The sequence below is a fragment of the Camelus ferus genome, chromosome 3, assembly GCF_009834535.1.
Source record: "Camelus ferus isolate YT-003-E chromosome 3, BCGSAC_Cfer_1.0, whole genome shotgun sequence".
Classification (NCBI taxonomy): Eukaryota; Metazoa; Chordata; class Mammalia; order Artiodactyla; family Camelidae; genus Camelus; species Camelus ferus.
The window spans coordinates 85,402,389-85,423,746 of NC_045698.1; the positions used below are offsets into that span (position 1 = coordinate 85,402,389).

At 37.7% G+C, this 21,358-nt stretch overlaps 1 protein-coding gene and 1 long non-coding RNA gene across 12 annotated transcripts in view; one reads left to right on the top strand and one right to left on the bottom strand.

Annotated features, from left to right (window-relative positions):
• The window catches only part of LOC116662681, a 34,203-nt gene extending 30,596 nt beyond the window's left edge, over positions 1-3,607 (bottom strand). Inside the window, exon 1 of the long non-coding RNA XR_004318679.1 lies at positions 3,048-3,607. This is a non-coding gene — a long non-coding RNA (uncharacterized LOC116662681). The remainder of the gene's footprint in view (positions 1-3,047) is intronic.
• Positions 3,608-3,666: 59 nt separating this feature from the next.
• Positions 3,667-21,358, top strand: part of CSNK1G3 (casein kinase 1 gamma 3) — a 97,354-nt gene continuing 79,662 nt past the window's right edge. For 3 of the 11 annotated variants that reach the window (XM_032476603.1, XM_032476602.1, XM_032476604.1), the window contains exon 1: positions 3,670-4,042. The gene's annotated coding sequence lies outside the window, so the exon portion shown is untranslated. Of the gene's footprint in view, positions 4,043-21,358 lie in introns of all 11 variants that reach the window. The other 8 variants (XM_032476606.1, XM_032476608.1, XM_032476612.1 and 5 more) reach the window with 5 other exon arrangements.

A 21,358-nucleotide genomic window follows, 5' to 3' on the forward strand; every position in this document is an offset into this window, starting at 1 on the left:
CATGGTTAAAACAAGCTTTGGCACCAATGTGGTCCTATCCAGAAGAAGGATTTAGTAATCCAGCAACCTAGTCAGTGGGTGATACCTGAAGAAGTTTAGTAGTTTGAGCCTCAGAGCATGACCTAGCCACTGACCTAGGGTCTAGTCAGAACCTGGACTAGTGAACAATTTTCCAAACCAAGTTTATACCTTCTCCACAGTGGATGGGGATCTGGGAAAGGCTACAGTTTCAGTCAGAAAAGGAAATCAAAGGAGAAGTCCCGTGCTATAGATGGGGAAAACATTATAGGGGAGAATAGCCGGGGAGTGGCACAGCTGGAAGCCTACACTCTAATCCAGAGCTCCTACCGGGCACTCTGCATTTTCACCCAGAGGACTGCATGATACCAATGGGTGGGGCTGGTGAGACACTCAGTCTTGGTCAGATTTGGTTTGTGAGCTGGGATGGGCTCTTGAGGTAGATACTGGGAAACATAACTATGGAAAGCAAAGGAAGCCCAAGGGAAGGAAAATAAAGCAGGACCAACTGTTAACAGCTGTTTCTAAACCTAGATTCTTACCCAGAATTCAAACTGTACTTGAAAACACTGCCCCCTAAAATCACAGCTTGAGGTAACTCTTCCATTTATCATGAAAGAGCACTCTTCAAAGAGCCAAACTTTCTTAAAAGCTGCCCAAATTCAGGTCTGTTAATGGATAAAAACAAAAATGAAATTGCCCAGCTAGAGATTTAACCACTTTTTTTGGCAAGACACTTTCACACTCTTCATGGTGTTTTTTTAGCTTTTCTCTATAGACAGTTTTATTTATTGAAGTTCTTTCTCTGAAGAATGCATTCTTTTCCTCTATGAGGTTTTATTGTTATGTTGTTTACAACTGTCTTTCCTTATTTACATCCTGTCTAAACTTTACTTTCTTTTTCATTTATAGATGATATACTCTCTACATAGAAACTACTCCTTTGAGGATTGCTATGAACTGAATTGTGTTCCACCTAAAATTCATGTTGATGCTCTAACCCTAATGAGACAGCATTTCCAGATGAGGCCTTTAGGAGATAATTAGGTTCAGATGAGGTCATGAGGGTGGGGCTCTCATGATGGGATTAGTGCACTTTTAAGAGGAAGAGAGGAATCACATGGGGCCAGAAACGGCCACATGAGCACACAACGAGAAGGCTCCTGACAATCAGAAAGCCAGGAAGAGAGTTCTCACAAGAATTCGACCACACTAGCACTCTGATCTCAGGCTTCTAGCCTCCAGAACTGTGAGAAAATAAATATCTGTTTTTTAAGCTACCCAGTCTATGATATTTTATGTTAGCTGGAGCTAAGACAAGGAGTCTTAAAGATGTGATTATAAAATACAATAAAGACTCTCAGAAAAAGTTCTGAGATTCTTATACTTTCATTTCTGCCAGCTATGAAATACTTAAAAAGCCATCCTTCCTGGGATGTATAAACCAGTGTCTTAACCCTTAACCCTTTCGGCTGTACTCACATAACAGTCTGAAGGAAAGGCTACTAAGTGACAGCTTTCCCCAAACCTGATGTAGCTGCTGTCCGTGACTAGGTTTCTCCCAGAATCCTTCCTTTGCCTCCCCTGACTGCCGGCTTGACTGGGGAAGAGGTTATTTTCCTAGTCTTAGTAAAATATGCTGCTTTGCTCGCGGGTTCTGGCTACCGCTACAGTGTCTCATTTTGCATTCTTCCTGTTTCTACTTCACCATTTACTTCTTCCTTCTTTTTTTAAAATGTTAAAAAAAAATCCTTTCTTTTTTTTCTTACAAGGTAATAGAATGATATGAAATTTCATTGGCTTCCTACCTAGGTTACCTGCCAATTTTAATCTATAGGAGCTTCTAGGTCAAATTTTAAGAAAAAACAATCTTTACTGCAGTGTTCAAAAACATTTATTCCTATCCGTATCGAATTTTAAAATGTGATTTGAACATATATTTATGTAATTGCATTTCTTAAACATTTATCAAACTTTGAGGGGTCAGCAGAGGTATTCTTGATCTAAACTGAGTTTTTTGAGGCAGAGAGTATAAAATGGCTTGTTGGTTTTTCATGACAATATTTAGAGTTCAATGTATTGCAGACATTTCTTCTCCATTCATTGAGATAGGGTTAACTTTGTTTTTTTTGCCAGTATTGGGTCCTGGGATACATCAGAAACATTGAGATGTGTTACTTATTAGGCAAATTATTACCAAATCTGAGCATGCATAAATCTGAGTTGCTTTTGAGTCTCTTAACAGCAGGATGGTAATATGGTAAACAGAAGCAGTGCTCTTATCACCACTACCCCCCTAAGACTGGTGATACCAGTCACTTCATAACCTACAGTTTGGGAAAGCCTGTGAGGAGAGAGGCGTTAAAAAAAAAAAAAAAGGCACTGTTGTACTACAAAAACAAAACCCGAATCTTTCCATACTAACTACCGTTCTGATGATTGCACAGTGACCTTATCATCAGTCTGCTAAGGAAGAAAGGGAGAATGAGATAAATTCTTAATTATTTTATAATGAATTTGTTTCATTTGAACCTTTCAAGTTTTCTGTGTATGTGTGAGAGAGAGAAAGGGATGGGTAGAGAGAGGGAAAGAGAGAGAGAGATGAGACTTTCTTGATACAGTGAATGCACCGAAAATACAAAAACACATTTGATAAATGTTTAAACATAGTGCCAGGCTATGATTTTTCTTCATATACACCTTAATGTCTGACTTTTGAAAACATTTTAGAACGCCTAAAAAATTATAGTTTCATAGTTCTCTACAATGTCTTCATGGCGGAGTGATTTCCATGGAAGTCTCTCCGAGTAGCATACCTTCATCCCAGATAATCAACCGTAAGAGGGAGAATGTAATCTGCTTTCCCTATGAGGGCAGAGTGGACTGGACAGTAGAGTCAGAACACATCGGCTCCACTTTTTGTTCTACAACTTGATGACTTGAGTGATATGTGGCCTCTAGGACCTTCAGGAGGTACATTCGAAAAGCTGAGATAAAAACTATCACATTATAATAGTTGAGAGGATTACCTGAGTTCACAAGCGAAGTTCTCAGTAGACAGCTGACAGGCTGCAAACTTGAGACACAATTTATGTTTCTGAGCAGGTGAATAACTGACATACCACTGGGGTTAAAAAAAAGTGGGGGAAAATGTCAACCCAGTGATGTCACTCCCTCAGCTGGGCCCTAAAATGTTTTGACACCTGGAGGTTTGTGCTCGGCACACTCGGGAAAGCCTCCGCACCCTTGCTTGGCACAATGGCGCCCTTGGACTTTTGGCTGATTCAAGCAGCGGGAACTTTTCGCAGCTCCTCTAAACCCTGAGAGCATTTTCTTTCAGTTCTCTCCAGACACCTCGCCGAGGCCTCACCCAGGAAAACACACGCGTGCCCACAATTACTCCACGGTTCCCCTCACGCACCATTCGTGCGGAGGTGGGGAGAGAGGCGGGGCTAGGCCTTTATATGCCTTGCCAGCCAATGAACGTGCTGCCTCTCTTCCGGTCGGCGAGCCGACCAATCCGAGCAAGCCTCTGTAATCTTCGGCTCTACTCGGCTCTTTTCGCTGATGCGGGCTGCTCGGGGGGCCGCCGCGGCTAGAGAGACGCTTTCCTTTTTTATTTTTTTTCCCAAGTGTTCACTTCCGGGTCCGGCGCCGATCCGGATGCCCGAGGCAGAAGGATGTTTGACCTCCGGATAAGCGAGGCGCGGCTGTGCATTCATTCCCGGCTGCATCGGTGGCGACAGCAGCGGCCCAGGCGGCGACTCTCCGGCCAAAGGCGGCGGTAGGACACACCGGCTTTAGTGCAGGGACGGAGTCCGAGCCGAGCTGCGTTCCCTCCCTCGCTCGATCCTTCCCCCTACCTCGTTCGCTCCCTCCCTGCGTGGCTCGCTTTCCTCCTCCGGCCGCCGGCGGGTGCGATGTGCCGCCGCCGCTGCCCCAGCCGCCGCTGACTGACGGACGGACCTGGGGGGCGCCGCCCGCGCCCGGGACCGACCCCGCTGCTCGCGGCCGCGCCTCTGAGGTAAAGCTCGCTCTGCGTTGGCGTCCGGCCGGCCGGCCCGGGCCGGCGGCAGCCTCGGCGCGGCCGCGTCTGGCTCCTGCCCGGGTGGGGCTGGGCGAGCTGGGGTCCCGGGCTGGGTGGGGTGGGTTGCGGCGGGGGGCGGCGCCGCCGGCGGAGGCCTGTAGGAGGTGGGGGCGAGGACCCGGCTGGCAGCCTGAGGCGGGAGGCGCGGGCGGGAGGTGGCCGCGGCCGAGGGGCGAGGGCGCCGCGGGCTCGCGGGGCAGGGAGGGGGCCGAGGGCGGGCGGCGGGCGGCGGGCCGGGCTGGCTGCAGAAGTTGCCCGAGTAGTGCGGCGCGAGTGGGGGACCGGGGGAGGTGGGCGAGCTGGGAACCGGCGGGGGCTTCTTGAGGGGAGGGTTTGGCGGTCGGGAGCGCAGCCCCCAGCGTTCCTCTGTGGGGTCCAGACAATCCTTCGGAGTGGGCATTTTAGGTAGGAGGGAGGAAGCCATCCGTCGGCTGGAAGGTGTCATGGGCCAGCATTTATTTCAGGGGGAAACTTCCCGTTGGGGTGTTTGTTTTAAGCGGGGGCAGGGATTACCTATTTGATAGAGCTCTTGACTTAGCTCAAAACTTAACCAAGGCATTCATTAGTCGAGGGAACAAAATTACTCTGATGTACTGTTACGGTGCTGGTTGGTTTGTTTATCCCACTTGCTAAAGGAAATGACACACAGAAGCGTCGGCTCCCCTGGTCCACAGCCCCCACGTTTCTTTTCTGCGGGGTGGTGATGGAGATGTGGTGGGGGTAGTTAGGCCTCTGATAGGATCATTCCAGTTCTCCCAGGAAAGGGGGAAAAGTTAATGGGTGGAAGAGAGAGCCTGTGTGGGAGATGGCTACTGTTGCTACACTGTGCAAATTAGTTTTTAACTCTGTTGTAATAAGTACCAAGGCTGGTCAGCAAGTGACCCCTTTTTAACCTTTTGTTTCAGAACATCGGCTTTGGAAAATTAAGAACCTACTGGTTTTTAATAAATTAAGAAAATAAGTCAATGCTTATTTCTTTTAAGTTTGCAGCCAGTTCTTGTGATAGGAATGACATTTGCTCACAGATAGTAAAAGATGTTAAACTATCTAATTTGGAATACTTTTTAAAATTAAAAATACCTTGATTATTAAAGCTACGTATATATTTTTGAAGAATATTTGCTTTTGCTATAAGTAAACAGATTGTGAAAGAAAAATGTCATAAAAGTTGTAAGAGTGATTTAGATTTAGAAATGTGTGAGGTCAGTTTAAGAAAACATTTCCCACCAAAAATCAAATCTGGTTTCTGACATTCTTAATAGCTCTTTCGGGGACGGGGGTGAGGAGGGAGGTAAAGAGATGTGCTTAGTGTATTATATCATTATTCCCAAACTTTGCTCAATCTGTATTCTGAGCTAAGATAAATTATCTTCGTGTGTTACATACATTAGCCTTTATACTTGCACAAAAGATGAAAAATATATTTGTGGGCATTGGAAGGAAGGTGTAATAAAATTGCATGGTTTTGGCATATACTCATAGCAGAGTGTAGACATTTTTACATTCAGAGAGCTTGCATTTCTGGATGTGCCTCATGTATAAGTAATTCTTAGTAGAATGGGGACAGAAAGGTTAATTTTAATGTTTATATGTGTGAACTTTTAGGGGAGTCTTGGAAAATGATTATCTTTATTGATGATTTACTGATGATTTATCATTGACCTCTTGCCATTCATCAACTTAGAAATTAATACATTATGTAATTATTGACATTTTCATTATTAGATTTGTAAGCATTAACTATTTTTTGTTTGTTTTTGTTGTTGTTGTTGTTTTGCAAGCATTAACTATTAACAAAATCTTCAACACACAAAAGTCATTTATTCCTTCAAATAAAAAAAACTAGGATTAGAATCAAGGAATAGTTTAGTTCAACTTGAACCTTTACTTTGTAAGGGACTTCCAGTGTGTGTGAGGATGGAAGAGTGGGTAGAAACATGAAGAGGAATAAGACCCAGTGGCTGCCTTCAGGGAGAAGCAGACATGCACAGAAATAGTTGCAGCACAAGACTCCTGTGGGGTTTATTAGAGGTGCATGGAAGTATGGGCTGCATGTGTGTGTGTGATACTAATTTTTGACTGGGGAATTATGACGAGTTTTGAGCTGGTAATACTCCATGTGGGTCTTAAAATATTTTAATGGTCAAAATGGGTCTGTGGGAGGTGGGTAGTTTTGTTGGTGAAGGGAACAAACAGCTTGAGCACAGACATGTTGGTTGGGTATCACGGGGCCTGTTGGGCTGGATATAAGGCTGCTGTGCCAGGAGGTCTTTGTGGGAAGTGAAGCTGTGAAATTAGGTGAAGATCAGTCCATGCATGTCTAGAATGCCTTGTATTTAAAAATGAGTCAGTTGGAGGTATGAAGGTCCAAATGTATAGATTAAATGCTGATAGGGAGGAGGTAGGCAAAAAAGTCTAGTAAATTTAAGGAAACAGAATAGTCAATTTGTTATCATTCATGCTAATGGAGGAAAGCAGGAGTGTATAATCTACAACAGTTCATACATGATTTTGTCGTATTTCCTTACTTGCATTTGGATATGAGCATGTGGTAATCTGGTAATTGGTTTTATATAAAATAAATCTAGGCTGTAAAAACGTGACTTGAGAAGAAATGGGAAGCTTTGCATTTTCTTCTGTGGGCCACCTCTGTAATACCTTCCATGCTGGGAATAGACCCTCTTTCTGGTATAGTTTATTGGTTCAGATTGTTTCCAGAATGGAACAAGTGGTTGTTAGTTTCAAAGGGCTTCGTAAAACGATGTATCAAACTAGAGGGAATGCTGAAATATTAAGCAACAGATACAGGCCATTGGATTGTTATGTTTTTGTTAATACATTTAAAGTGAGATTTGCTATGGATAAAGTGCAATGTGAGGAATCTACATAGAAAGAGAATTGATTTTAAGATGACAACATGAGAAACTTCTAGAGTTCTGCATAAATATGTGTAAGGTTTTTAGTCATCCTAAATATTGGTGACCCTAAAAAGTTTTAACCTCAAACTTAATCATAAGGAGTGCTTAGAAAAATATCACCCTTACAACACCAGTGTTTAATCATGTAGTCATATTACAGGAAAGATTGTTTGATAATTTTTACTAACTATTCCCCTTTTAGTGTTCATTATAATTTACATTATAATTTACATTATAATTGAATTTGTATCTTGAATCCCCCAATAATGACAATACCTATCACAATTTAGTAAGTGTATGCTTTGTATAGGGACCATAAACAATACTATTAAGACAACTCTATGAGGTAGGTGGTGTAAACCCTGCTCTTGACAGTAGGAAAGGGAGTCTTGTAGAATTTAAGCAACCTGTTTAAGATATACCTTGGAAGTAGCAGAGTACATATTTCGTTTTTTCTGACTTAACCATTTTTCATCAGTGATGTTTTCTCTAATCTTTCGTCTCCTTCCTTTTTGTCTTTTCTCAGGCAGTTGGCACGTAGTGGTATTGGTTGGTGTTAGTATGTGTTTGGGCGTTGGTTCTCCAAAATATACTTTCTTTGGAAATGGTGGTTTTGGGGTATCTGTAGTTCCCTAATTATAAAGTCTGTAGGAGCAGATGGTATGTTTCTAGTAACTTAAGCTTTTGTATCACTTTTGTGCCAATCTGCAGGAAAGAACCATACTTGGGATTGTTAATGTATAGAAATCAAGTGTATATCGTCCATTAGTTTGAAGTGACTTTGGAGAGCCTCTGAACTACTCAGAAAATACGAATGAGACAGATACGTGGGGGTGGTTAAGTTTTAGAGACAATGGAGACTACTGTTAGCCATGTTTTTTCCAGCTCCCTTCTCAAAGCTGAGATTTAGAAACTAGAAATGTTTGGGTTTCCTCCTATTATGGGATCTCAGGAAGGTATGTAGTGATTTGTTTTTAAATTGTATTAAGTGACTGGTTATATTCTCTCCTTCCACTCCCTGCCCATCATCTTAGTCTGAGAAGGAGTTCTTAACAATGAACTTGAAGTGCTTATGTGTTTGGTGGATAAGACACACGTTTTGGTCATTTTCTTTCCTAATGATATATCACATAGTTACAATTTTTTTTAAACCATAGTTTGTTTTTTTTTTTTTTTTTTTAATTGGGGCATTTTTTTTTTTTTTTAAGTGGAGGTACTGGGGATTGAATCCAGGACTTAGTGCATGCTTAGTCACTGAGATATACCCACCCCCCAGTTATAATTTAATTGAATGAAAGTCTATAGCTAAGTTACGTCCGCATGACTAAATCACATCCACGTTTTTATAGCTTTTACTGTAATGAGATAAAGTCTCATGATAAATACTACTTTTTTCTTAAACACAAATTTCTACTGCTTTTTTCTTTTTTTTTTATTGAGGTATAGTCAGTTTACAGTTGTCAATTTCTGGTGTACAGCACAATGCTTCAATCATAAATGAATATACACATATTCATTTACATACTCTTTTTCACCATAAAGTACTACAGATTTTGAATATAGTTCCCTGTGCTATACAGTATAAACTTGTTTATCTATTTTATACAATATTAGTTACTATCTACAGGTCTCAAACTCCCAGTTTATCCCTTCCCACCCACTTCCCCCTGGTAACCATAAATTTGTTTTCAAAGTCTGTGAGTCTGTTTCTGTTTTGTAAATAAGTTCATTTGTCTTTTTTTTAGATTCCACATATAAGTGATAGCATATGGTATTTGTCTTTCTCTTTCTGGCTTACTTCACTTAGAATGACATTCTCCAGGGCCATCCATGTTGCTGCAAATGGCATTGGTTTATCATTTTTTATGGCTGAGTAGTATTCCATTGTATAAATATACCACAGGTTCTTTATCCAGTATCTGTTGATGGACATTTAGGTTGTCTCCATATCTTGGCTATTGTAAATAGTGCTGCTGTGAACATTGGGGTGCAGGTGTCTTTATGAATTAAGGTTCCCTCTGGATGTATGCCCAGGAGTGGGATTGCTGGATCATATGGTAAGTTTTGAGGAATCTCCATACTGTTTTCCACAAGGGTTGCACCAAACTGCATTCCTACCAACAGCGCAGGAGGGTTCTCTTTTCTCCACACCCTCTCCAGCATTTATCATTCATGGACTTTTGAATGATGGCCACTCTAACTGGTGTGAGATGATACCTCATTGTAGTTTTGATTTGCATTTTTCTGATAATTAGCGATATTGAGTATTTTTTCATGTGTCTATTGGCCGTTTGTCTGTCTTCATTGGAGATTGCTTGTTTAGATCTTCTGCCCATTTTTGGATTTTTTTTTTTAAATTAAGTCATATGCGCTTTTTATATATTCTAGAAATCAAGCCCTTGTCCATCTCATCTTTTGCAGATTCTGATTTTTTTTCTTTATTGAAGTAATGTCAGACTTTTAGCTGTATTCAAATGTATTATGTGCATTTAGTTGCTTTTGTGTCAGACTACTTTCTTTAGCTCATAGCTACATTTGAAAAACAAGGGGGAAGAGAATTTCTCTGCCATTATGCTGTTTATCAAGATTGAGAAAATTCATACAAATGCCAAGATGTGATGCCTGGCATATAGTAGACAGTGCTGTAAATCTTGCATTTAGAAGTTCCTGGTTTAAGTGAGTTGTTAGACAGTTGATTGGTGCATAGAATAAACGAAGACTCTTTAGGATAGTCTATTATAGGAGAATCTCTGAACTCACCTCTCCTTAACCCACTCAAAAATTAAATTATACTCTTCATTCATTTACTACTTGATGCCCATGTCACATTAAATGGCAGTAGACTACCCTCTAGTTTGTTTTTGAACTTTTATTCCCACCAGTTACTGTATGCATACCAAGAATAACTTTTGTTTGTATACAGCAAATTGTTGAATGGTAGTTGTACTTGATGTTGGGATTATGTAGTTTAATGAAACATTATTCAGTAAACTATGAAGGTAAAAGGTATTTGTATGAGAATCAGTGGTTGGCTTGAAAATAAGTGAGTAGCTAAAATCAATTACAGTTGAAATAGATGTGGGTGAAATAACTTTAAATTATTAGGGAAAAAAACCCCTAAAAATCTAAAAAGATTCTGCAGTAGGATTGCTTTTAAATGTTTGTGAGGTTTCTTTCCATATTTAAGAAACAGGAAATCACAGGTGCTGTACTATGGGTGTGGCTTTTGCAAGAAAGATAAAATAAAAACTACAGTCCATAGACTCATGCTTGAGTGAAAGGCTTTGGCCTTGCATTAAAAGATTGTCTTGTGAATGTACAATTTTATATTTTAGATGCATTAAAATGTTTAAGGTACGTAGTTTTTAAAATGATTCCCCTTTTTAACTAACTTAACAGCTTTTCGTTAATAATCATATATTAAAGAGGATATCTACTTTTGAAATATCACCTAGTTCATACTCTCTCATAGAGATGTATTTAATAGCATCCTCTTTAAAAAAAAAAAAAAGAAATACTGGTATTACTGAACCTACAGGTGTTCATACTTGAGAGTGAATTGTTTAATTATCGTCACGTGATCAATACATTTTTCTCAGATATTTCCTGATATGATCCCTCATCTGATTTCATATGCTACGTTTCAGTTTTTATACAGCATCAGGGTTGAAGAGGAACCTTCTTATAGTTCCACCATCTCCTCAACCTGCGTGGAGACTGCTGGAATGAACTGATTGAGGAAATTGTCCCTTGGAAGAGGAAATACCACACTTGTGTTGTATACCAGGAGCATTTGAGCTTGGTGCAAACCATGCTGGTCTAACAGCTTATAGTACCTACCCACCTTTCTTGCCTGTCTCACACCAAGTGGAAAGGAGAGCTTATAGGTGTAGGAGAAGGAGGTCCTGGTTGGTGAAGGAAAGGTAGACGGGGTATACTATTTATCTTGGTGTCACCACATTACAACACCTGAAATGCAGTAGCTCTTGAAATGGAACACTGAAATATGCAGATAGGGCTAGTTTTTCAGAGCTTTGGTTAGCCTCTGTGCAACTTACTTATCTCTACTTTCCTCTGTGTGTTGGACTTGTCCTCAGACACGTACTGGCCAGGACATCCTTTGCGCAAGCCTACCAGCATAATTCATGTTTTATTGACCAGAATTAGGTCACATACTCTTCCTAACCGGTTATGACAAGGGGAACAGGGTTATCATGGTTAGTTTCTGCCAATTAGGGTATATCCCCTGCATTTGGGGATGGGATCATATTTCCCTGAGTTACATGGTGGAGGGAGAATATTTTTTTAAATTATGGGAAGGAAGAATATGGAGGAAATGGATGTTAGAGAGGCAATCAGGTGTCTACCACAGCTGCTTATTTTGAGAATGAAAATAAGTAATGCATATAAATGCACTTTGAACTTTAAAAAGTTGTACAAATGTAACAGATGAAAGATTAGAAGGCTGCTTCTATGTTACTATCTTAAATATGCTAAGGTATGAATATTGTAGGAGCTGAAGACACTTAGTTTTCTTATTGACTAACTTTGGGTCAATAAAATCAGTTATCTAAGTTGTAAGATTGTATTTTTTTCATGGAACTCAAAGGTCTTTTAACTTTAAATTAAAAATTTGTGCCTATGAACTTACTTAAATTTTTTTTCTGAGTTGCTGCCCTCCTTCCTTGACAAAGAAAGCTTGCCCACCTCTTTGATCTCATCAGATTTCACACACTAGAGGAGAAAAAGTGTGTTGAGGAAATGGGAATTTGTCAGTCAGAGAAATGGTTTTTTTGAGTCAAGGAATCTCAGCAAAGTAGGAAGAAAGGGTTATCTTGAGTTCAGGAAAAAAAATTGTGAGGGAATGGGGAAGCAGGGGAGAATCACAGACTTAGACTTGAAGTGGCTCATAGTAATGGTGAGGGAAATTTTTAGTCATGCACCTCCTCCCCTAATTGCTAGCGTGGTGCTCTTTTAGACCAAAAGGTGGGAGGCCATTAAAAGATTTGTCTACTTTGCAGTTTTGTTCAGGACCATGGGCTAATTATGTAGAGTGGTCAGCCAACTGCCTTTAACACAGAGATTTGTCTTCTAGGGCTTTGGAAGATTGTAGCCAGAGTTGGGGTATGTCTGTGTGTTTAAGTAAAACAAGCAAACAGACAAATCTTTTAATCTTCTCTCTAGCAGTCGGCAACATCACCACCAACACACACACTCAGTAACCTCAAATCTGGCCTGCTGAAATGAAAATACAGAAACAGAATGAGCGCTGAGAACAATTTATATGTTTTTATTTTGAAGAAATTTGTTATCTCTAAGAATTTCCTTCGTTTTCAGTGTATGTAAAAGAAAAGTGTGTGTGTGTGTGTGTGTGTGTGTGTATGAGATATATATGGAGATGCATGTGTGTATAAATATAGAATTATTGTGTAGACTTAGTTGTAATTCTTGTATTTGTGTCGCAGTTGTTGTAAATATACAGAGTAAATCCGTCCATCCCCTGGAAGGATATGTACGTTAATGACAGTTATTTATAAATAGATTTGGGATAATTTTTATTTTTAGACTTTTTATACTTCTCTGTGTTGTTTGGAGTGTCAGCTATGATTATGCATTATTTTTACAATCAGAAAAAAATAGTAAATTTTTTTTTGAGGGAAGAAAATAATATCTTGAAATGGGATGTTTTCTACCAACTTGGATTTTAACATATAATTCTACTTTCACTGTATGTTACCTTGAACAAAGTGTGCCTTGAATGCACTGATGCTTTGTAATAGTCTTTATTTTTAAAATGAACTTATTAAAATCATTTATCTTTAAATTTTAAGTTGAAACTGAGCATGTAATACCTTTTGATACAAGTATATTTTATACAAGTGGTGAACTTCTGAATATTTTGTGATTATTAGTTATTTATTTTTTTAACTTGTTTGGTTTTGAGTTCAGGTAGCATACTTGGCAGAGGATCAGAATATGATATATTGGAGTCAGAGTTTCCTTTATTAAAAAAAGGAACTGAAAATGTTTTTTCCCCCTTATTCCCTCTGTGTCATGCTTATTTTCTATTTCTGTGACATATTTTATATTCTAGCAATGAATACTTTCGTATTGTAGGCAAATATAGTAGGTAATGGTACAGGGAGAGAAGAGAGAAAATTCGTGGTATTCCAGTAGCCTTTGGTGTTCAGATACATGGCTATAAGGCCTTTTAATAAAATCCTAATTTGGTATGCAAAGATAGCCTAGTATTGTTTTTGAGGTGAAACTAGTAGGAATCAGTTGTTGACGACATTAAAAAAAAAACTGGTATTTGTAGATGCATATTTTATAAAACATTATTTTATTTTCTTCTTTTATTTCAGAGATCTGAAAATAATTGAATCCCCCCTCCCTGAAAAAAGTGTGACTCTTAAAGATGTGGAATCTTGTAATGCCAATTTTTATTTTAACAAATGGTAGATTATTTACTGAGTTCTTTTTCTATCATATGAATGTCAAGGCATATTGTGGCTAATATTTCTTTATATAGTTGAGACTGAAAATATTTATAGTTATGATATCTAAGTGTAATCAGTTCTTTAAACTCATTCTCTTGAGTATTTTTGTGTAATCTGTTGAAAGTTGATAACTGGAATATGTGTTATGTGTGTATTATATTCTCTTAATCTAAATACTAATGAAGGTTGCTTTTTGAGGACTAACTGAAAAATAAAATCCTGAGCATTGGAAATGAGAATATCAAATAAGTTAAAGTAAGTTTTACTATATGTACTTTAAAAAAATCTTCCAGCTGAAAATTAGTAAGTTTTTTCTAGTAACAGAGTAAATGAGAGAAGACAATTGGGCAATTTTAAAGATAGTGCTTTCAGCCCTTGCTGTAGGGCTGGGAGTGCTAACCTTTACTAGTAGATACGAGAAAAGGGTTTGTGGCGAAGGCAGCCTGTACCGGTGGTTCACAGCCCGACTTCACATGAACATTTTCTGGGGAGCTTAAAAAAATGACAGATATTGGGATTCTACCCGTGCTAATTTATATTTGAATCTGGGGATGGGGCCAGGGCATTGATCTATCTTAGGATTTCTGTAGGTGATTCCAGTGTGCTTGAAGGTTGAAAATGGCTGATTTCTCCTTCTCTTTGTACATATCTCTTAACTCTTTTTGAAAAAAATGACTTCCTATTACTTTTCAAGTTCTTTTTTTAATCAGGAGTAAGAGTGTGAAGATGAGACAAGAAATGCATAGAAAATACATGCAAGAGGACCAGGTTAATGAAGTGACTTCTCTTCTTGTTTTCATACTCAGCATCCTTAGTGAGGCTACTATATGCATTGTTCATTAGCAGTTTTTGAAAAATATAGCTCCAAAATTAGAGGCATTTTGAAGTTAGGAAAATTTGTTAAAGGGACATATATCAAGAATAATAAATTAAGGCACCGATTCAAATGCCCCTGGGAAGACTCAAGAAACTAAAGTGATTAAAAACAATCATACCTTTAAAGTTACTGTAAGAATTGTTGCTAATCAAAATTTGATTAGTTTTAGGTTATATCTATTATGTTTACAATATCACTGAGTTGTAGTTTTCAGGGAACATAAGGATGGAAGGGTCCTTAATGTTTCAGTATAACTGCACTTCTGTCACTTTACTCTCTTTTATACCATTGTTAGTGAGGAACTATCTGTTTTTCCCCTCAGTGGAAATAGTTTAGAACTTCAATTATAGTATATTGCGTATCTAGTATTTTTATATTGTACATAGTCAGTAAATGTATTCATAGAAATGCACTATGATAATAGGGTTTTATGGTTATTGTATCTTGTCACTTATGGCAAATCAGGATCCAAGGTGACTCATTGGCTGCTGCTTCCTAGGTCAGGAACATTCTTACCATTACAGCATTTTTCTTGTGACAAAATGAGAGCAAGACATTATATGATGAATTCAATATGTTAAATTCCACTCAATGAAAATTTTTTGCATGGTGGCAAAATTGGATTTGGCATTTCTTGTAAAGTTTCAAGGGTTAGATTTCTGTAAACAGCCTTGGTAGGAGAATTACTGGTAGAGAAATTTAAGAGTGGATAGAGTTTAGAGAACATATTATGTGTGAACCTATAGAAGACTTTTAGAATTATTTTGAATTTGCCAAAATAACACAATAAAAGAAGCACATGATGAAGAGGTTACCAGTTACATTTTGCACATATAATTAGTAATGAAATAATGGGTACTATTCTACAGGACCGTGATTCCTTAAATAATTCTGACATCCAAAATGCTCTGGAAACCAGAATTTTTTTCTTGTATGTTTGGCACAAATTGATTTTCTTCACAGAACCAGTTGTTAACTCTCTGTTTTTATTTCATGTATTTGTAGGTTTCATTGCAGAAGTAGTAAATGTTTAATTAAGTGTTGTGTCCCAGACTTCTTTGTGCCATTCCAGCTTTCTCTAGGGGTGTTACAAAATGCATGGTGTTTACAGTGTCACCTGTCAAAAATGCTCTGAAATTCTGAACTCCGAAACATGTTTAGGTACAAAAAGTTTGGAAAAGAAAATGTGGAACTGCATTAATTTGCTTCTACCGTTTATTTCTTTTTTACAAATTTTGTTTATTTAATTAAAAAAAGTTTTTATTTGTTTTGGGGAAGGTAGTTAGGTTTGTTTGTTTGTTTGTTTTTAATGAAGGTACAGGAGATTGAACCCAGGACCCCATGCATGCACTGCCACTGAGCTATACCCACCCTCTCATTTGTTTCTTGATAGAAACTACTCGGCATCTTACTCCTTTGAGATCAAGTTTGAGTAAGATGCTGGTAAATTTCTTTTGCTTATTACTCTTGTAAATGTGTGTGTACCAAGAGGCACTTTATTTTAATCTGTGTTTATTTCTTTACCAGTTGTTGAAAGTTTTTCTGTTTTTTTTGACAGTAAGTTATTAACCCTGGTCTTATGGGGCCCTCGCTGTGGTCCCAGAAGCATTGTGTAATTAGGATGCTTGAGATGGAAAATGTTTCAGGTAACTTTGGCATTGCTGAGTATTCATCATACTCCCTTTAGTCCTTGGGGTTATATAATTTTACCTCTGTACATGGTAACTTCACGCCAGAGCACCTGCAGGCAGCTCTCTTTTTACATATCTTGGCTTCCTTTTTCATAACAGAAAGAAGAAGGGGTGTGGTTGCAGTGCCTCTGTTTTAGTTTCCTTAAACTTCCTTAATTTGTTTTTAAGAGGTCACTGCAAAAATTTTTCTACCTACTCTGGCTTCTTTTTTTCCCCCATCCTGTCTGATTTCCCCGCCCCACCTCTTTTTTTTTTTGTTACTTCCCTGTGGGCCCCCTGTCCCCTTTAAAATAATATTCCTCAGCAACAGAAGCTCATACTTAAGGTATCTTATATCAGAAAAATGTCCTACGTGCTGGAAAGGTGACAGAAGTAATCTGTATATCCTGGTATTTCCCTAAAGAGGACCTTTCTGTAGGGGAGGGATTATTGTACTGCCTGTGCAGGAATAGTATTGTGTGTATATGGTCTTTGCTTTCTTTCCATCCTTAAATACTGAAGGGTGATGGGGTGGTGAGCACTGTGGGTCATGTGTTTTTGTGTTTACTAAGGTACCAGGCACTTTAAGGTACAGATCCTAATGGAAGATTTTGACCTTATGTGGTTAGGTTATGTGCACTTGCTGTGTGCTCTGAAAGCACTGTAATTTTCTTGTAGGACATATTATACCTTGTTTTATTGTTTGTTTAAACTATGTGATGTCAAGGATTGTGACAGTCTTATTTGCCATTTGTGTTTCCTGTGTTTGGTATATAATAGGCCTCTAATGATTACTTCGTTGCTGAATGAATAGATTAATCATTTCATCTTTTTTATTAGGGAGAATTTTAACATGGAAGAACCTTGATTAAATGCCTCCTGAGGCACCGTGCCCATCCCAAACCAATTCAGTTAGCATCATCACACTAGTGTGAGCCAAATTTCAAATAAATAAACTTGGGCCTAATTTAAATAAAATAATAAACACAAGCATCTGACAGTATTCAGGCTTAAAAGTAGAGAAGTATATTGTAGAAATATTTTTTTAATGGCAGAAATGGAAATTAAATGCATTTATGGGCTAGCCAGAACATTTAAAGGAAATACTACATTTTTTGAGCATTCCAGTTAATCACGATTTTGTTGTAAGATTTTTTTTATATAAGATTTTTCTCTATTTTCTATTTTTTCACACAGCAAAATTCACCCCCCCCAAATCAAGATACAAAACAGTTTCATCTCCTTAAAATATTCCCTCATGCTGCCCTTTGTAGCTAACCCCTTCTCCCACTCCCAGTCCCTAGCAATCACTGCTCTGTTCTCTGTTCCTATAATTTTGCCAAATACTGTCTAAATTGAATCATGTGGTATATAGCCTTTTGAATCTATCTTCTTCCACTTTGCAGAATGTATTTGAGATTCATCCATGTTGTAGTGTGTATCAGTAGTTTTCTTTTCACTGCTGAACAAAATTCTGTTACGTGAATGTACTTCAGCATGTTTTTCCATTCACCAGTTGAAGCACTTGTTGCTAGTTTTTGTCATTATTAATAAAGCTGCCACAAACCCTTGTATGCAGTGTTTTTTGTGTTTTGGGTTTGTTTTGGGGTTTTTTTTTTTTGATGAATCTAAGTTTTCATTTCTCTTGGATAATTTTCTAGAGGGAATTGTGAGGTTGTATGGCAAGTGTATGTTTAACTTAATAGGAAACTGTCAAGTTTTTCCAAAGCAGCTCTACCATTTTGCGGTTCTACCAGTAATATAGAAGAATTCCATTAATAAGCAGTTCATAAATTTTAAATCAGCTATATTGAATTAATTTTTAGTAATTTGTTAGTTGGATTGCACACCAAAATATCTTGACAATAACATTAATTCCGAACATGATATTTTTATTGCTGTGGATCTGTCAGACAAAGATAGTGATTTAGGGGAGCCTTGCTTTTCAGTGAATGCAGTCTTCAATATGCTTTGAAACTATTCTTTCTTGCTAAGGTAATGCATTCCTGATCTCTAAGAAAAGCTGCTCATATTGGGGATAAAGATGCCTTTGGATCAATTCTGTGTCTCTGTCTTTAGGCTCCAGACTTACTTTGGGGAAGGATTCTTTTGGTTTGAATTGAGCAGAAGGAAATCCTTCCTCTGGAGAAGTGGTTGTACTTTCAGTTTGTTTCTGTCACCTGTTGCATGTTTCATTCTACAGTTTTGTAGAAGTCAACTTGGTTACTTATGATTTACTATCAGGTACACTCTTAAGTCCTTTCTGTGACAAGAGTTGACATTGTTAGCTTCATAACTGAAATGTGCAAGTGTTAATACCTTTGAATGGCTGTTTTAAATCTGTGGCCTCTGCCTACACTAGACTATTGTTTGTAATCATATATTTTTATAAATTAGGAAATAAGCACTGTAGTTTAAGAAGAAAGAATATAATTTTATCATGAGAACCATGCATGAAACAGCTATTGACTTTCCTGAAGCACTTTCTCATTTATCTGGTATTATTAGGGAATGACCTGTTAGATAATTAGAAGATTGAATTTATACTAAAATACTTACATTTCTTAAAATGATGAGCTTTACGTGGTAGGACTGTTTCCTCAGTGTTCTCTAAACATTCAGATGTTTCCTTGTTGATTCAGGGCTCTCATTCTGGACATCAGTTATAAACTGTGCTATTATGCACAGATGTCCATGAATTTATTGAGGTGTATTAGATCGTTTTCTTCCTGTTCTCTGTCATATTTTTACTTGACCTCTCAAATTTTCCATTTAAGTTTGATTTCTAGTATACACTTATTAGAATTAATTAAAACTAAAGTGGAGTTTAGGGGCTCTTATTGTTTAATGAGCAGAATATACATTTTGTGACCTCCTTTAGTGAATATTTTTCTTCTGGTTCATAGCTGTGTTTTGCAGAGTTGAAGTTACAGTATAAATGACCTTTGATTTGTGAGGTGTTATTCCACTTGCTTGTAGTTATCTCTGAGAGCTATAAATTGCCTGCCTGCCCATGCCTTTTCCTTTCCTCCTTTATTTGGAAAAGAGATGATTGTATAAACTAATATTTCTAAATTTCTGAGAGGTCATTTGTTCATTCATTCATTTACTTATTTATTCAGCAAACTTTTAACCAATGTCTGCTGTGTGCTAAGTATTATAATAGATAATGGGGAGACATAGTCAAATAAATTATGATCTCTGCCCTTGAGGGCAGATTAAAAAATGGGCTATCTTAAAATTAAAGAGTAAAAGCATTGTCCCTTGTCTTTCTTGTAAATTGGTTGTGAGATGTAGAGATTTGATCAGATTCACTTTCAATTTTTTTCTCCCATCAGGACTTTTTTTTTGGTGACATTAGTGGGAATTGATGATCCTTAATTCATCAGGAGTTGCATAATGTGATATTTGAATTCTGTCATTTCTTACTTATTAGACTGGAATACGTTTAAAGAGAAAAATTCCTCTCATCAGTTAGCATTGATCCTCATTATTCCCAGTTTCCATATTTGAAAATTTGTCTGCTTGCTAAAATTTATTTGTAACCCCCAAATCAATATCCCTGGTGCTTTGCTGTTCTTTAGTGGACATGCACTTATGTAGAGTGGCAGAAACTTTGAGTCACCCATGGAGAATGTTCCCAGCTAAAGTCGAGCTAGGTGCTCTGTCTTCTTGTTTTGCTTTTTAAGGCCTATTAGTGCTTTTAGGGTGATTTTAACAAGTGTAGTGCTGAAGTGCTGTCTGGTGTTCCTAATGTGACATGCCTTATGAAGAAAATACGTTCGATGAGCTTAGTTCAGGCTTGAGTTAAAGTGCTGTTAGCTGTGAGTTCAGTGTTAATGACCCAACAGTATACAGTTGATCCTTGAACAACAACCCACCATCTGGGTTTACTTACACTAGGATTTTTTTCAGTATTAGTACTATAGTACTATGCAATCTGCAGTTGGTTGAATCTGTAGATGTGGAACCACGGATTGGATGAGGGAGGGATCATGTATATGGTAGACCACCCTGAGTTATATGTGAATTTTCAACTGCCAGAAGGCTAGGCACCTGAATCCCTGCATTGTTCAAGGATCAACTGTATATTAAATGAAGTGTCTCTAAAGAGGAACACATAAAACAAGGATATGTACTGATAGTTGATAAAAATGTTGTGACCAGAGGATTGTGGGGACCTAACCCTGTATTTTCCCTAGGAGCAATGATTCAGTGTTTGCAGCAACTTTGTAGAACATAACTACTGTGAATTAACTGTTTTTGGTTTTGCTAAGGTACAGAAGAATTTATGTACCATTTTTAATTGATGAAAAAATATTCTACAGAAAGTTGGAAGTCATGGAAGTAGAGAGTCATTAAGAGGCTTGATGAGATCTTTTCTAGGGTAGTTCATTGCTTCCTTGTTCATTTCTGTACCTGGTATAGGGTATATAAATACTCAGTAAATATTTGTTCAATCAGAGTAAGTGCCCCCAAAGGGAACGTGATTTTCCTTGATGGCTTGGAGTTTAAATTTATTATCATTCCCGTGATAGGAATTTGCAATCAAGTTTGTGCTTATAGATAGATGACCTGCTCACAGAGATTGATATTGGGAGTATTTGAGTAATATAAATTTAGTATGTCTACTTGATTTTTGATTTCCATCATGCAGGAGATGAGGGTGATCTATGCTTCTTTGGATGTAAGTATAATAAATGCTTGGGGGTAAGTGTTTTTAAATTAAACATTCCCTCCTCTTCTAACTATTAAGACTCATTAGCTATGATAAGGGATATTACCAATGGGAATCCTGTGAAACTGACAAGAGGAGGCACAAAAAGACTATGAGAAACTATGAAGCAGTCATATCCTAGTTGCTAGAGAACAGTCAGAGCTGGATAATTAGAAAATTTACTAAATTAGACTTTCAGTAATATTTATGTATATTAAGGAAGTTTAGATTTTAATAAAATTTTCTATTTAAAATTGACTTAGTTATAACTGATTTTAATATAATATGTTTTGCCTCTCCTATGCATTTTGTACGATTTAGAAATATTTTGACCACAACTCATTGAAATATATTTACCACGACTTACAGAAATATATTTTACATTGTGACCCAGTGATACATATATATTCATATAAAGAACCAAAACAAAGTCTCTTTAAAGAGAACTATTCTTACTTCATTTATGCACTCCGTTTTCTTTTCTTTTCGATACTATTTTTTTTTAAAAAAAACTGCTTGAGAGCCGCTAGGTTGGTTTAATGACCCAATAGGGTCATGATCCACAGTTTGG